Source organism: Mastomys coucha, unplaced genomic scaffold (genome assembly GCF_008632895.1).
Source record: "Mastomys coucha isolate ucsf_1 unplaced genomic scaffold, UCSF_Mcou_1 pScaffold18, whole genome shotgun sequence".
NCBI classification, from domain to species: domain Eukaryota; kingdom Metazoa; phylum Chordata; class Mammalia; order Rodentia; family Muridae; genus Mastomys; species Mastomys coucha.
Genome location: NW_022196900.1, coordinates 12,474,904 through 12,491,476, shown reverse-complemented (window position 1 = coordinate 12,491,476; position 16,573 = coordinate 12,474,904).

Sequence of the window (16,573 nt, the reverse complement as noted above, 5' to 3'; positions counted from 1 at the left end):
TAAATAAAGAAAATATCTAAAAAAAAAAATCTAAAAAAAAAATGTGATCTAAACATGTTTAAAACAGTTAAAAAGAAAAAGTTTCCTAAGACAGTTAAAAAAAAACAAACAAACTAGGAAGTAGGTCATTAAGCAGCAGAAGAAAGCAGAAGGCAGAAAGAAAATTAGAGATTAAGACAGCAGAATATAGCAACATCTAACAGAGCAAGTGCGTGCGCTTGTGTGTGTGTGTGTGTGTGTGTGTGTGTGAGAGAGAGAGAGAGAGAGAGAGAGAGAGAGAGAGAGAGAGAGAGAGGAAGAGGAAGAGGAATAGAGAGGAAGAGAGATAAAGAAGAAGCTATAGAGAGAGCAGAAAGAGCAGGCAGGGTTCTCCTTAAAGTTGGATGGAACAGGTCTAGACATCTTAAGAGCAAGCTAGACTTAGTCTTACCAAAGAGGAGAAAGCATATTTTTTTCTTATAGACTTGGATTTAATTAAGTTAGCAATAAAAGAGTAAAAGATTTTTTCTAGATTAACTATGGAGCAGAGACTGAAGGAAGGACAAGCCAGCCTAAATATAGCTATCTCCTGAGAGGCTCTGACAGTACCTGACTAATACAGATGTAGAGACTCACAGCCATCCATTGAACTGAGTACAGGGTCCCCAGAGAAGGAGTTAGAGAAAGGACTGAGCTGAGGGGTTTGCAGCCCCTTAGGACGAGCAACAATATGAACTAAGTAGTACCCTCAGAGCTCCCAGAGTCTCAACCACCAAACAAGGACTGCACATGGAGGGGTCTGATTGTTCTGGCAGCATGTGTATAGTAGAGGATTGCAAATTCGATCAATAGGAGGAGAGGACCTCGGCCCTGTAAAGATTCTGTGCCCCAGTGTAAGGAAATGCCAGGGCCAATAAGTGGGAGAGGGTGGGGTGGTAGGCATGGGGAGTGGGGAGGCAACAGGGGTTTGTTTTTGTTGTTTTTGTTTGTTTCTTGGAGGGGAAACTGGGAAAGGAGAAATTTACATGTAGATAAAGAAAATATCTAATAAAAAACAGTAAAGCCATAAAAAAAATATTCCTCAAATAAATGAAAAAAAAAAGATTTTTTCTTTCTCCATGCAATAAATATTGATGCTCGATTTTCATCAAGAATGAATGAATTCTTTCTTCACTGGCACTTGGCCTTTTGTTCTGTATGCATATGTGAGTATGGATGGCTTTGTGTAAGTATGTAAGTATAAGTAGTTGAACCCAACAGGAATGCATGCAGGTGTATGAGTATGTGTGAATGAATGTGTATATAAATATATATATGCTTATGAATATTTGGTTGTGTAAAAGTCTTTGCTGCTGCTAGCGTGATTCTCTTCTCCTTGTTCAATAAAAGTTTATTGCTCCAAATCTATCTCCTACCTGGCAAATGAGAGACTAGATTTCTGAACAAGAAAGAATAATGGTACTATTTATGAATAAAATTAAAATGATGAATTGAAATAATTATTGTAAAACAAAGAATAAAAGATTTACTTTAAAAAGTATGAGTGTGTGTGCATTTGTATAGGTCATAGAACTAGAAAGCATATCATGATTCATAAAGATCCAAAGTGATGGTAACAAAAGTGAATGCAGTGGAATAGCCATACATACAATAATAAAATAGAAATGATGGTTGTATGGTACAGGAGGGACCAGCCAGGTACAAGCAAGTACTATGGGGAAGGACAGTGAAGGAAGGTAGTGAATTAGGACAGAGTAAAATAGCACTTATCTATCAAAATTCTCTAATGAACCCCACTAATTTATATATGACCTAAAAGTTAGTTTTTAATTAAGTTACCAATGAAAATTCTTTAGATTAAATGCCATCACATCAGGAAATAAATAAGAATATAAACATTAATAGTCTTTAAATAAGTTACTAATGAACTTTAGACCAAACACAATGACATCAGAAAATAAATAATAATGTAAACATTAAATTTACTTGCAAAATTATACAAAGATATAATCAAATTTGCAATAAATAAAGCAAAATATTACAGAAAAACTTTAATTGAAAGTGTGGAGAATACATGGATAGCTACACAAAGGAAACTAATAGACAACCAGAAATGCTTTTACATATCCATAGCTACATTATTAGATTATTATTATTATTATTACATTATTACATAATTATTATTATAGCTGCCAACAATTACACTGAATATTAATAGTCTAGACACACTAACAAACAAGCAGAGATTACCAAGTTAAACAACTTTAAGCCTTTTGTGCACTTTTGAGAAAAACATTGATTTTGAATATGATTATTTAGACATATTTAACTCACCAAGGAGGGAAAACAAATGTTACCAAAATTCCCCATTGAGATAAAGATTAGCATATTAGATGATAAATTATTAAATATGTTATGGTTGACATGATTTATAAATGAAGGTCGCAAAGATTAACAGTACAAATCAATGTGATTGGTGACAACTTTTATTTTTCTTGGATTTATCACTTTTTTTAACAAAAGCATTTGTCAATTTTTTTGAAATATTTTCTAATAACTCATAATTTACTTTTATTTTTAACTTTACTATTTATTTGTGTGTGTGCATGCATGCATTTCTTATATGTGTATTGCTATGTGTGTCATTCCACACATATGAAGGTCAGAGGAAAACTATGTAGCATTAGATTTCTTCTTCCTTTACAAAGGTTTAGATTGTCAGAAAGATTTGTATAATTTGTCTTTTAATTGATGATTCACATTGCTATTTTATGTTTAGTCATCTAGAAATTAAAGCAGCAAATGCCTTTGTTAAAACAGAGGAAATTGGTACACTGGCTCCAGCTGCATATGTAGCAGATGATGGTCTTGTCAGGCATCAATGGGAGGAGAGGTCCTTGGTCCTATGAAGGCTCGGTAGATGCCCCAGTGTTGGGGAATCTAGGGCAGGGAGGCAGGAGTGGGTGGGTGGGTGGAGATACACCCTCATAGAAGCAGGGAGAGAGGGGATTGGATAGAGGTTTTCTGGGAGGGAGGTGAACCATGAAAGGGGATAACATTTGAAATGTAAATAAAGAAAATGTCCAATAAAAAAACACACACACACAGAAAACAAGTAGCCTTGCTCTTTATGTATCCCTTTAAATATGTCTCTGATTGCTACAGTAATTTAACCTTCAACTCATTTCCCTGAAATGAGTCATAAACTCACTACTTGTAAATATTAACTATTAAGCATTTGTTTAAAATACACACACACACACACATACACACACACACACATACACACACATAGGCATATTTTGTAAAGCTGAGACAGAATTTGAAATTTTTGAGAGTGACGATTTAGCCCTTTTGTGAGTGACAGTTTTAATGAGTCACCTTTTCGAAGCTTTGAAAGAGTATTACTGCTCTTGGTGTTGGAGTTTGAAAGAAGTCCATCATTCCTAGTGAAGAATTTTGGATTTTCCATCAATAAATATTTACTGGCTGCTTAAAAAGAAAGATAAACATTGTTCTTGGTAGCTACAGTAATTTTAATATAAGTTCCAACATCTATTATTCAGAGTAATTGCTTAGAATAGGAAGTACTGATAACACTTCAGCGTACAACCACCCACCCACATACACATAACAACCGCCCCCCCACACCACCACCACCACCACCAAATAAACAACTGAATGGATAATCTGAGAATAACACACAAAATTAAACAATGCAGAAGAATCCAGACATATAAATGTGGAAAATGTAGATGTTATATTTAATGACTTATACTTGAATAATTGTAAGGAGAGGCTCTGCTGGCAAGCACAAGATGTCAAGACATTCTCCTGCTATAAGTTTGATGATGCTTGTAGTAGACATACAAATGATAGAATGATGTGAAGCCACAGTGTAAACTTTGGGTTGTATGGGAAAGGAAACCTTGTAAATTCTCAGTGACAGAGAACTAAGGTCAGTTTTTTGCATTATTTGCTATTTGCTATACTAATCTTAAAAACTTATTTTGACTAAACAGTGGTGATACATGTCTTTAATCCCAGCATTTGAGAAGCAGGGGCAGATGTGTCTCTCTGAGTTGGAGTCCAACCTGGTCTACAGAGAGTTCCAGGATAGCTAGGGTTAACATAATACTGCTATTAATTATTTGTATGTGTGTGAGAAAGTGAGTGTACATACAGTGCCACAGGGCACATGTAGATGTCAGAGGATTTCTTTCAGGAATAGTTGTTTCTCTTCTTTCCTGCATTCAGAGGCTCAAACACAGTTCATCAGTGTTGTGTGTCAGGTGCTCTTACCCACTGAGCCCTCTCTCCAGAATTAATATCTTAATACTTTTACTAAAGAAACATTTCTTTCATTTTCTGATACTTCTATCCAGGAGTATCTATCCAGGATTATGCTGTAATTCACTATAGCACCCAGTTAGGAACTTTGTGGGTTCAACATTTTTTTATTTTATATGTGGTTGTCTTTGAGTTTCTTCATTTGTTTTTATTGCTGTGAAGAGACACTATGACCAAGGGAACTAGCATAAAGGAGAACATTTAATTGGGGCTGGCTTACAGGTTCAGTGGTTTAGTCCATTATCATTATCATGGTGTTCCGGAAGCATGACAGCAGGCAGGAAGATGTGATACTGGGAGATCTGAGAGTTCTAAAGACAGCAGCAGGAGACTTCTTCCACAGATATCCAGGAGAAAGTTCTCAAAGCCCACCCACATAGTGACATACTTCACTAACCCGGCCGCATTTATTCCAACAAGACCTCACCTCCTAAGGGTGCCATGTCCTATGGGTCAAGCATTCAAACACATGAGTCTATAGGGGTCATTCCTATTCAAACCACCTTATTGGAAAAAATAGAACACTTAGGGATTTAGAATAAGAAAGTATGTTGTTTATTTTAAGGCATTTTAGTTTTAAGAGATAACAGGCTTTAATTATAAAGATATGTTTATAACATTTTCTGTGAATTACCAAAGGCACATAAGAGCAGAAAAAGCAGAAAAAGCATGGAGGAATGTTCCTTACTGGCTTGCTTACTCTGGCTTGCTCAGCCTGCTCTCTTATAGAACCCAAGACTTCCAGCCCAGGGATGGCACCACCTACAAGGAGCCCTACCCTTTGATCACTAATCTAGAAAATGCCCCACAGCTGGATCTCACGGAAGCACTTCCCCAACTGAAGGAGGAGCAGCTGAAGGTTCATGGATTTTAAGATGAACCCAAATATGTGTTCTTGAATGGTTTTGTTCTCTAATTCAGTTTGGCTGCCTCTCTGGAGATGGTTCTTTACAGTAAACGACAGACTTTGTGGTTTATTTAATCATTCAGACTTCCACTCACACCTGCATGGCTACAGAAAACACAGGGTATGTCAGCTCCTGAGTCATAAGGAAATCTCGGTGAGATGGGAACGAAGCCCAAGTTCGTCCTAATGTGTTTCCAATGGAAAAGATTTTGTTTGGAGTGTTTGTTGTTAGTTTTCATTTTCACTTGATTGTTAAATGTTTTTGTTGTTGTTGTATTAAACCATGTATGTTGCAGCTGAACAATAAAAAGAAAGGCTTGCACCCTTAAAAAAAAAAAAAACTCAGTACACACCAAAATAATTTAAAAATAAAATTCAGCTTCTATCTTCTCTACCTCTGTTTGCACACTGTCTTTTTTTCTCTTCTCCCTCACCTTTGCCTCCCTCCTGATTGTGACTTGCCTAGTCTAGTTCCTTGGGACTAGTGAACTCACCTGAAATCAGTTTCCCAATAAACCTGCCTTTATATATATACTCTAATATGGCTTGAATTGGCTCACTTCACTGGCAGAGATAGAAATTATTATCTAGTGTTGAGGCTGGGGGCAAGGGATTTGAATTCCTCTCCAGCAATGTGGGAATGAGGACCACTCCCTTTTCCTTCACTGAACTCTGTGAGTAACCATCTTCCAGTAGCCTTGCAGCACCCAGTGCTCCTTCTGGGTCTTCCGACCCCTGTGATGTTCTGCCAAAAACTGGCACAGCAGGTCTTTGTTCCCACCAATTGTTTCAAAGACTTTTAACCTGAGGCTATTGCCACCCCTACCCCAAACTATTTGACCCCAGGCAAGATGCTGCTCCATAGTTCAGCAAATCCTGAGAGAATGGGTGCCACTGGGTTTAAAAATCAAAAGAAAATTATCCAAATGGCTCTGAATTTCCTATGTCACAATTTTTGGGGGGACCATGCTCTCATGTCTCCTCCTTCATCTCCCCCTTCACCACAACACAGCTTCTGAAGCTACCCTAATCCAGCTGCTGATCTGACCTCCGGCCTCCAGGTTCCATTAAGCCCTGCCTCCCTCCCATTCATGCGGGGCCACATGAACAGCAGTGGAGGCAGCTACTGCAACACTGGTGGTAAAGGACCAGCCTGCTCATCTTAAATTAGTCCTCCTTGCCTACTTAACTAAACCCTGGCTGGCAGCAGGAAAGAATATGCCGCAGGTAAACAACACTTGAGTGGGATAAAGAGAGTAGAGGCATGCCTTCACAGCCATCTTGATTAAGCGGAGCTATGGGAAAGCCATAGCCTTACCGCAACTCCAATTTTATCCTTCTAAGTTTGGTCTGTTTCAAATGTATGAAATGACCACTGCATGCTTATTTCACATTGGTCTTTAACGCATGAGGGAAAACCCTATTTCTTTCTCCTGCAACCAGCTGGAATTTAACTTTGCCCTTTATAGCCACTACCTTTATTTAATGAGTTATCAAAATTGCACCTCCATGCATTCATGCTAAAAATAAATAAGATATTTTTAATAATCAAAGTTTCAAGGTTAAGCCCAGGATGGGCAACTAGAAAGAAGTAAAGTTTGTTTACTCAAATATACTTTAGATAGATGGTTCTCAGGCACTTCAGAGACCTGCTGAGTATGGCATTTAAGGTGCTTAAATGTAACATCACAGAGAGACCCTCAAATCCTAGCAGCAACTCGACCCCCAAGGTTTCCAAGAAGATATGGCCATAACAACAAAGGTCACCACCTGGACTGTGGAATGATAACCACTGGATATAACTGCCCTATTGCCTTGCTGGCTTACAGGACCCTGCCCAAACCATGGACAAACAGGACACCAGAGTTAATTGTCTCACATTGCCTAAGACAAGGTGAGGTCTGTCTCTTCCACATTCCTCCTCCACAGAAAAAGTCTCATCTCCTGGGATTGATAGCCGTAGACTGCCTCTGCCTGTAGTGCCAAGGAGACCACAAGAGCCTGCCTAGGTAGTGAACTTTGGACTAGTTCTGTCATTTTAATTGATACACAGGTCATTTAGATTATAATTTATCCTTCTCAGGTCTCTGAGGACAAGACTGGTGAAAGAGTAACATTTTACTATTTGCTTATCTAAAGGAACTTATTTACAATGACTGTTCCCAGTGATCAAACACCTATGTCTCATGGTGAATAATTGAATCGAAATAGTGTAAAGTTGAAAGCTGTGTAAGGTCTGAGGATATGAAAGTTTCTAAGAAAGTGTTTAAGGATCTAGGAAGATGTGAAGTTGGTAAATTCAAGTTATGAAGATTAGAGGAGAGCGGTAATACTAACATATTTAAAGTTTATCTCTTTGTGTAAGCTTAAAACGATTCTTACAAGCCTTGGGGAATCTACTAGAATGCACCTCTCACAGGTTATATGTACTTTATATAATTACTGTAATCAATAGCCTGCTTCTCTTCCAATTTTTCTATTTCTGAGGGTGTGACCTATTACCCTTTCCCCAGTTATTATTACCATTCCTGCCCCCCTTCTCCAACTACCAAGACCATGGGCCTAAAATTTTTAAATGTACACTCAAGAAAAACAGTTTCTCCCTATACTTGTTACCTTTATCTTCTGCCCCTAATACATATTCCCAGCATCCTGGCAGGTAGAGGTATTCCTTCAAAATCTGAATCCAGGAGAGTAGCTAGCCCCACAAGGCCACACAACCTGTATAGAAAATAAAACAATCTGTTCTTCCTGGACTTGGTCAACACTTCATCCTGATGCCCCTCCCCCCCACTCATAATAGCAGCCTAATGTCAGTAGGGTGTAGTCATAGAGAATTACATTGTCCCTTATTCATTTATTATCAACAGGGGCTGGGGTGTTGGGATTCAGACTGGAACAAATAGCTGACACCCATATTTAAATGTACCAAGGTTGACCTGGCCTCCAGTTTCTCCTAGCATCCCTTTGTCCCTACCTGGCAAACCCTGCCCTCTATCCAGAACTTTCTACTCCAGATGCTGGGCTTCCCCAGAGGCTTTTTCCTATACAATCCAGATGTTTTGGTCTGTCTGTCTTTCTCTCTTCTCTCCGTCTCTCTGTTTGCAATACTTTCCCCTTCCCTCCTCTCCCCTCTCCTCTCTCTCCTTCCCCATGGTGACTAACTACACTTGCTTCCTTCCTTGGAATCATTGAACTTGCCAGAGAATGGTTTCTCAATAAACCAGCCTTTATATTTACTCTAAAAAATAAAAAGAAAAAAAAAAGAAATGAAGGAAACAAGAAAGAAAAGGAAGAAAGGAAGGAAGGAAGGAAGGAAGGAAGGAAGGAAGGAAGAAAGATAGCAGGATCATACTCCACATATATGGAGAAAATCTTCCTTGGAATAAAATTAAAGTGGCACTTATGAACTGAATCTCAAGGGTTCATAAATTACAGCAAGGGTCATAATTTTTGTCTATATTTCTAGAGGATTAAATAAAAATAATGTATAACAGATTGCTAAGTGGGATTCTGTAAACCTACAATCCTATGTTGGCAAGTTGTCTCTCCTAAATGAGAGCAGATGTTTTGGTTATAAACTAGTTTATTTCTCCTTCAACAATTGTCATTCATCAGAGTGGAAGATTAAGTGAAATAGAAAACAGCCCATGGGACTCACTATGTAGCACCTCTTGTCCAGTATCACCATCCCACCCGCCCACTAGAAACAGTTACCATGGATAACTGTCTAGGAATTGAAAATTAGCTCTGGGAATCTGAGCAAATTTGGAATATTAGGATTTATGCTGTCAGCACCTGTAACACATCTTTGGAATCTTAAATGCATGGCAAAAGGGAAGTTCTAAAATTCTATCAAAGATAATTGAAATTACTTACATGTCAGCTAATGAGGAGGCTTTATTTTAAATAATTTGTAGAATGAACTCATTCAGCTTCTATAACAGTACTGCTCAATATAGTAAATTTATTTATAGTATTGTACATAAGAGAACTAGTAAAGAGGGGTAAATTCCTTTCCCATGCTGATAGGAACCATTCAAACAGGCATTTGGATCTGGAGTATTAGCCATTAATGGATTACTAATACTTATTAAGAGTTTAAAAGTTATAAAGTAGAAACTTATAAAAGGCAAATATATACAGATTTTGTTGAACAGAATTAATATATATTTATAGGCTTGTATATGAAGGAAGGGTTAATAGTGGACCCAGAAATATCTCACATTTTCCTTAAGCTATTATTTTTGAGCAAAGTGAATAAAAATAGATTAACTTAATTTTAAAGTATCTAAACTTTGTTCCTCTCTGATTTGGTATTTTTTTACAGTCTCACTTAAAACACCTCGGATGAGTTTTCCTTGTAGAACAAGCTGTAGCCCAACTGCATTGGGACTTATATTTTCTCTATATTCCTATCCTTCTGGATTTGGATGAGGATAGTGACTATTTTATGATATTGCACCTCAGGATCCATCCTGTCTGCAGACATCAAATCCAACACTGTTGCTGTTGCCAAGAGGCACTCGCTCACAGGAACCTGGTGTGGCTGTTCCTTGGGAGGTTGGGCCAGCAACTGACCAGCACACATGTGAATGCTTAGAGTCAACCATCAGAACAACATTCGGCTGGCTGGAAGACCGAAGAACTAGACCACCAAACAAGGAGCGTACAGGGAGGGATCCATGGCTCCAGATACATAGGTAGCCGAGGACGGCCTTGTCTGACATCAAAGGGAGGGGAAGCCCTTGGTCCTATGGTGGTTTGATGCCCCAGCATAGGAGGAGGCTGGAGGGGTGAGGAGGGAGAAGTTGAGTGGGTGGGGGAGCTCACTTATAGAGGCAAAGGGGAGGGTGGAGAGGGCAGATTTGGGATGGGAGGTTTGTGGAAGGGTAATAGGCAAGTGGGATGTCGTTTGATAAATGCTTAGAAATATATAACTTTTATATTTTTCTTCTTAGATCTCATTTTTGTTTTCAAAATATCTGCCTGGGATTGCTTCCAGGACATTCTGGTCTTCCTTACTCTTTGGAGCTCCCCAGGACCCTCCAACACACACATCAGTTACAGTTGGGCTAGTCTGTCAAGGGATTTGTAATACAACCAAACTAAGCTTATCCCTAACTAGCTTACAAATAAATGAGACCCAGATTTTGTTTGGCTTTGTCAACTACTGGGAGTCACCCCTAATCTACCTTTCTAACTAGAAGCATGTCTACCTCCCCAGCAGTGTACCCCAGATACTTGCTGTTTCTCCTGGCTATGTGCTCATGCCTGCTTCGTCACACCCACCACGACCACCTTTCCTCTTTTCTCCTTGTCTCTTCTCCCCCAACCAGGACACTCCTAACCCACATAATCCATCCAGTAATTGGCTGCAGTCAATTTTATTTACCCAATAGTTTTAAATCAAGTAACAGGGTTTGGACTACAAAAGCTTGTAAACAAGGGAAGTCACTCCGGGCCTGGACCTGGGAGTATGGAATTTAGCATTACAGTACATCAGCAATAGATCAAATCTCAATAAGGGTCTCTTGCTGACTTTAATGTCTAACTAAACAGGCATTATTTTTCTCTTCCTCTTCCACAAGTCTTACCCTGGCACCTGCTGAGATTTACAACTGGCACCCTCAGGTTTATCTTTCAAACTATAATAAAATTGCCCTTGAGCACCAAGGAAGTAGAGAAACAAATAAAAGAAACAGCTGGGGCACTGGTGGTATACAGCTTGAGTGTGTGGTGACAATGTTCTCGGAGAGTATTAACTAAAAGGAAGGGCTAGCCTGAATGTACATGCCAAGCAAGATACAATCAAAACAGGAGAAAACCAGCTTAAAACCAGTATTCCTCTCTCCTTTTCATCCTACCAGGATGTGTGTTGGCATCAAAAGACCAGTTTTGCAGTACAGCTCCAAACTTAGGATGTCTCACATAAATGCCACCTGTCTCTATGGCTACCACATACTTTCCCAGAGCTCACTTCCCACACTCACCTGTGAATAGACAACTTCACAGCCTATATAAAAGACAGAGCTTTCCCCACTTCCTCCCCCTCTTTTTTCTCTTCCCCTTTGTCTTTCCCTCTGTCTGTCTCTCTGTCTCTCTGTCTCTCTGTCTCTCTGTCTTTCTGTCTCTCTGTCTCTCTCTGTCTCTCTCTGTCTCTCTCTGTCTGTCTCTGTCTCTGTCTCTGTCTCTGCCTCTGTAACTGTCTCTCTTTCTTGCCTCTTTGTTCCCAGTAAAACCTCTTACATATGGAACTGCTTTGGCCTGGTGTGCAATGTTCAGACAGGAGCCGCTATTCTAACACACCAATGTGAACAAGCAGTGGTCCAGTCACACCACCAGGTCTTCCCCATTATTGACTGGCCAAATTCTCTCCATCTTCAGGCAAACAGAAATGATACCTTCCATTTTTAAGTTCCACTCTGTGAGATATTTTGTCGGAGTAAGAAGAAAAAGTAGTATGATTATTATCCCCTGTATTCATCTATCAAAAATAACATGTTCCTTTTGGTTACTTTTTGGTTAAATTTCTGCATTTTGTATAGTTCTAAAGTCACTTCTGATAATTTTAAGTGAATTATTATCTTAAAACTGAATATCTTAGCTACAGAATTTATTATTTAATACGAAACATATTATGTACTTTCCTCTGTTTTGAAACTCAGAAAATTTGTATTACATATGAATGACACTGTTAACTGCTCTCAACTTCCTTAGTCTAATGTTTTAATAGCAAACATTCCTGTTTATGTGTGACTTTGTGATATATAATAAAATTTCAAAGACTTGTATTTTAATAGAGGAATCAATGATAAATTTATTACTTAGGTCATAGACTAATTGATGAAAATTATACATACTTATCTGTATGCATGCCCGCGCAAAAAGCAGATGTCTGAATAGTTACAAAAAACTTAATGCTGGTTATTGCTGTAATGAGATTTCAAGTGATTTTATTTTCTTCATAATTATAGAGTGCCTGATATGAATTATCTACAACCAATCATCTATTATTTTGTATTCAAAGCAAAGATGTTTTCTGTAAGGGAAAAAGGGATAATTGTGAGAAAACATTCTAAAATATTTACAGTAACTATCTTGATTGATGGGGAAGTGAACGGCATTGTTTGCCATTCTTGTAGTGATTTGAAGTCATGATTTGGAAATGTGTTCCATGAAAACATTTTTAACAACATATAATATATGGTGTAAAAGTGTAAATGTGAATTTCCTGACTCAGTTTTCAACCCCAAGGTCATCAAGGTAAAATACATTTCCTCTTAGTGGTCATCTTATTCTTTCACATACAGGACTCCATATGTTTTGAAATGTTTTTAATTACATTTACAAATTTTTCATTTGTGTGCCTGTGGCTATGCTTGTATGTGGGAACATATGTGCCACAAGAAATGTGTGGATATAATAAAACAACTTAGTGGAGTTAGTTATGTCCTTCCAATATGAGGATCTCAAGTGTTGGAATTTCCTCTGGGTTCCACCCCACAGTTACCTAGCAACAGCCAGGTGTGCCTAACTCACTATAAAAGGGGCTGCTTGCCCCCTCCTCACTCTCTTGCCCTCTTCTTTTCTCCTCTTGCTTTTCTTGCCATCTTCCCTTTCTCCCCATTTTCCTCCCCCTTCTCCACACACTCACGGCCTGCCTCTACCCCTCTACTCTGTCTCTGTCTCTGTCTCTGTCTCTCCCCTCTCTCTCTCTCTCTCTCTCTCTCTCTCTCTCTCTCTCTCTCTCTCTCTCTCTCTCTCTCTCTCTCTGCCTTTCTCTGTCTCTACTACCCCTCAACTCCCCTTTCCCATGCCCTAAATAAACTCTATTTTATACTATACCTTCATGTGGCTGGTACCTCAGAGGAAAGGGCTACCTCTGCACCTCCACCAAACATAACCCTGGCTTCTCTTTGCTTTTTATTAAACACATTAGGAATTGAACAGTGTTCATCACTTTTTGTGGCAAGTGAGTCATCTTGCTGTTGATTAATGTTCATTCTAAGAAGTAAAGGTTATTACAATTTTTAAAAAATTTCTAGACAAACATAGCACATATCTAGTACTATGCAGGTAGAGGCAAGAGAATCAGGAGTTTGAGGTCACTCAGTACACAGAAAGTTTGATGCTGGACTATGCAAGAGCCTGTCTTTAAGAAAACAAAGCAAAAATATCTAGTCACAGTTGACATATGGTAGGCATCCTGATTATTTACCTGGGAGTCCTTAAGAGAATTAAAGGAAAGGAACTTATATCAAGTATGAGATCTGATATATTTTGATGTTGTTTTTCCTCTGTGAACTCCCTACTGTGGTTAACACAAAGGATGTCCCATCACAACACCCAAGTGTCTCTTTCCATCCTAGTTATTCATCTCACAAAACCTTCTGTTTCTACAGTATGGCCTTTTGTACTTTAAATACACACATGCATAATATATCATAATGTAATACATAGGATTTCATTTTATATGAAAGTGATTTTTATTTTATATTGTGTTTTTATCAATGAAATGCTCTCTTTGTTGCTGACTAGTTTTTTGTTGTTGTTGTTGTTGCTTGTTTTTTTGTTCTGTTTTGTTTTGTTTTGGTTTGGTTTTTTTTTGGATATTCTTCATCCAGAAGTTAACAAATGCTTATTTGGAATTCACGAATACTTTAACTAAAGACACTATAAAAACTCTGTAGATTTTATCATGTGAAGATGCTTTAGTTCATTTGGAGTTAATACCTAACAATTAACAGGCCTTTTAACGGGTGAATTTCTGCTTTTAGCAAAACTATTGGCATTCATATTCCAACCTGACTTGGCTAAAGCACATATAAAATTTAAATTGCCCAACACCATAAGATAACTGGTTTTATACATCTCTAGAACTTTTCCATAAAATAACTGTTCAGGCTGAGATTATTTTATTTGTTCAGTTTTACCAAATATGTTTTTTTGAAAAACAACAACACACATGGAAAAGCTGTAGAAATGTCTGAAGCCACATAAAACATGAATAGAGAAAATCTTGGAAGCATCAGCACCTCGGACGTTTCTAACAGAAAGAAAAGTAATAACATAAGGTCTGAGGACAAAAATCCTGACCTGCTGCACAATGAGTTGAAAATGTATGATCACCAAAAAGCTATAATTGGAATATTTTCAGCTATTTTGCAATATACATGTGGAAAGAAATGATTTTCCATTCAGTCTATGAGCCAATAAGCACTGTAGCACATCCATGTATTGAAATATTCTGTAATGATGAGCCAAAATGTGCCTTCAGATTATGAGAAAACTAAATGTACATTTCTATATTCCAAAGCTTGCTTTAAGAAGTTATGATGGGCTGGAGAGATGGCTCAGCAGTTAAGAGCACTGGTTGCTTTTTCAGAGTCTTGAGTTCAATTTCCAGCAACCACATGGCAACTTGCAACTCCAGTTTCAAGGAATCTGACACCTTAAAACACCAGTCACATAAAATAAAAATAAATATTTTTTTTTTAAAAAGAAGCTCTGTATGTTAGATTCCAGCTGTATGATACTACGAAACAGTACTTTATGAAGAGTAAAACTCGGTAATTGACAGGGACTTGGGTTTGAGACAAAGAATAAATATGTGGAATTTTAAATATTTATTTTAATTCATATGAACACACTGTAGCTGTCTTCAGACATACCAGAATAGGCCATCAGATCCCATTACAGATGTGTGTGCCACCATGTGGTTGCTGGGAATTGAACTCAGGACCTATGAAAGAACAGTCAGTGCTCTTAACCACTGAGCCATCTCTCCAGCCCAATATGTGAAGTTTTAGTCCTAAAACTATTTTTGTGTGATACTGTAGAAATAGACATATAATAAAAATGCATTTTGAAAGCACAAAGAATAGTATAGTAAAGAAAGGATTTTATTATAAACTAAAAATTGATTAATAGTAATGTATCAATACTGATTCATTAAAAATACCTAATAGGTAATGGGTGCTAATACCAAATGTTGATATAAATACAGAAATTCTACTCTTTTATTCATCAGTTAAAAACAAACAAAATCAGGTTGTAGATGCCTCACAGAACAAATAGTATGATTACCCAATGCAGTGAATAACCAAGCATAACCCACTAGTTTCATTCATAAATATTTACTCTATAAAAAGTAAACATTACGCTCATATAAAAATTGTACTTGAACATCATACAACTTTATCTGTAGCAGCCCTCAGCTAAGATCAGGTCAAATGACCTTCAGTAGATGAATGATCAAGCAAGCTCTTAATTATCACAGAATACTCTTTAGCCTTAAAAAGAATGAATGATTAACAAGGAAGAGACTAGGACAAATGCTTGAATCTAACTGAGAAGGGTAAATTGATTAGATATTGGGTGGATGTAAGGAGGGAAGTGGTTGGGGGAGGGAATGGCATGGGAACTAGAGCAATGAGGTTGGGGAAGGATGAAAGGAGAGAGTACTGGGAGACATAACTACAATGGGGAGGCAAGCTCTGGATGAGCAAGAAACCTAAGACAATGTAAACTCCTAGTGTCTACGAGGATGACCCTAGCTAGCTAAGACTCTTAGTAATGGGGAATATGGGGCCTGAACTAGCCATCTCCTGTAACCAAGCAAGACTTATAATATAGGGACTGGGACACCATCTCAGCAACAAGAACTTAGCCGGACAAATTGTCCTGCCTACAAGATATACAGGGATAAAAACAGAGAAGAATTTGAGGGAAGGGCCAACCAATGAGTGGCCCATCTTGAGACTCATGCCATGAGAGGGACACCACTCCTGATACTATGAACGAGACTCTGATATACTTGACCAGAGAAGCCTAATATAATGGTCATCAGAGAGGCTTCATCCTGAAGCTGATAGATACTGATGCAGACAAACATTAAGTGGAGTTTGGGGAATCTTGTGGAAGATGGGGCAGAATTATTAAAGGAACCAGAGGGGTCAAGGTCACCATAAGACTATCTGCAGAATCAACTAACCTGGGCCCATAGTGGCTCACTGAGACTGTACTAGAAAACATGAGTGGGATAGACCTAGGCCCTCTGCACTTAAGTAACAGTTTAGCATCTGGATCTTCAAGGGGGACTCCTAAAATGGGAGCAGAGGCTGTCTCTGACTGCGTTGCCTGCCTTTGGATCCCTTTCCTCTTGTCTACCTTCCATAGGAAAACATGCGACTAACCTTACAACAACTTCATGTACCAAGACTGGTTTGTCTCTATAGGAGGCCTCTACTTTTCTGAGGAGAAAGGGAGGAGGGTGAAATGGCAAGGGGCAGGGCAGGGGGACAGGAAAAAGAGGAGGAAGGGGAAGCTGTGATT